This window comes from Macrotis lagotis, chromosome X (genome assembly GCF_037893015.1).
Source record: "Macrotis lagotis isolate mMagLag1 chromosome X, bilby.v1.9.chrom.fasta, whole genome shotgun sequence".
Taxonomy (NCBI): domain Eukaryota; kingdom Metazoa; phylum Chordata; class Mammalia; order Peramelemorphia; family Peramelidae; genus Macrotis; species Macrotis lagotis.
The window spans coordinates 473591969-473593741 of NC_133666.1; the positions used below are offsets into that span (position 1 = coordinate 473591969).

At 46.6% G+C, this 1773-nt stretch overlaps 1 pseudogene; it reads left to right on the top strand.

The window, feature by feature from the left end:
- Window positions 1-278: 278 nt before the first annotated feature.
- On the top strand, window positions 279-1355 carry LOC141502562 (diphosphomevalonate decarboxylase pseudogene; annotated as a pseudogene).
- The last annotated feature ends 418 nt before the right edge of the window (window positions 1356-1773 follow it).

A 1773-nucleotide genomic window follows, 5' to 3' on the forward strand; every position in this document is an offset into this window, starting at 1 on the left:
CAGTTGAACATAATTTCATTTCAGTGATGTAGATCAACTATAATTTTTTAACACATATTATATATATATATATTAAAAATATTTTTCATACCTCTAATGTCTCACATAGCCTTACTCCTACATCAGACCTTTATTACTTGACCTGGTTAGGATGTTTATTGCTATTGCCTCATAATTAAAAAAAATTATTAATATCACTTTGTTTCTACCTTACCTACATGTCTCCTTCCAGAAAAATAGCCTCTCTAATGAGGAATATAAGAATCTTGAATCAGATCATGACTGCTGAGAAGTCTCCCGTCTCCATCACTTGCACTGCTCCCACCAACATCGCAGTCATCAAGTACTTTAAAAACCACCACCACAGTAGCCATTATCTGAGACAACAAAGAGGACCAATCTGGCTGAATCGCAAAGAGGAGGACGTGGGGCCCCCATGGTTACAGTCCTGCCCTTGAGAGATCCTCTGCCTGGCTGGTCGGAATGAGGGCGATTCTGTTCCTCTTTCCTACAAGGTGCACATTGCATCAGTGAATGACTTCCCCCTGGCAGCAGGCCTGGCCCCCTCAGCAGCGGGGTATGCTTGCCTCGTCCGTACTCTGATCCAGCTCTATGGGGTTGAGAGTGACCTCTCAGAAGTGGCTCAACAAGGCTTGGGCAGTGCCTGTTGGAAAATGTTGGGGGGCTTTGTGCAGTGGCACATGGCAAGAACAGCATCACCCAACAGGTTGCACACGTGTCACATTGTCTGGAGCTTCATGTCCTTCTTCTGGTGGTCAATGCTGATAAAAAAATTCATGGGCAGCACAGTCAGCATGCAGATCAGCATAGAAACCAGCTCTCTGCTTAAATTTGGAGCTAAGTCTGTAGTGCCACAGAGGATGACAGAGATGGTACAGGGCATCAAGGAGCGAGACTTTGAGGGGTTTGGCCAGCTGACCATGAAGGACAGCAACCAGTTCCATGCCATTTGCTTGGACATTTTCCCTCCAATTTGTTACCTCAATGACACACAGCTTGGCAGATCATAGGCCTAGTCCATTGCTACAACACTCACTATGGTAAGACTAAGGTGACCTACACATTTGATGCAGGTCCCAGTGCTGTCATCTTCCTCCTGGAAGACACAGTAGATGAATATGTTGTTGCCATAAAGCAGGTCTTCCCCCCCAGTGGTGAATTGAGACAAATTCCCCAAGGGCTTGCTCTCCAAGGAGCTCCAAGCTGCTTTGGCCATGGAGCTTTCTCCTGGAGGAATCCAATATATCATTGCCACTCAGGTGGGGCCTCAGGTTCTAGAGGATGCCCAGCAGCAGCTCCTGGACCCTGAGGGCCTGCCTAAGCCACAGTCTTGAGCCTGGGACATCTCAAGGCATCCTACTACTCAGGATGATGCAGGAGATCAGGGCCTGAGTCTTGTTGAGATGGGGAGCATCGATGCAACTTTTGTTATGATGGTAATGATGCGCTTGTCTGGTTTCCCAGACTGTAACTGACTGGAAAAAAATATTTTCAGGCCAGAGATTTTGTTAAAGGTGCCACCAGCAAGAATTTCTGGATAGGAAACTGGATTGGATTGACTGTTGACTGTTATGACTACAGAGGCAATGGTCCCTATCAAGGTGTCTGTCACTTCTACCTCACTCCCTTTGTGCGTTTTCTTTTGGTCCTCTGCAGATACACAGAGCTGCCATCTGTGAAGGGGACCCAGATATCTCTCTAGCCCATCATATAAAACAAGGTCAGAGAATCTCCAGCCTGAGAGCCATATTG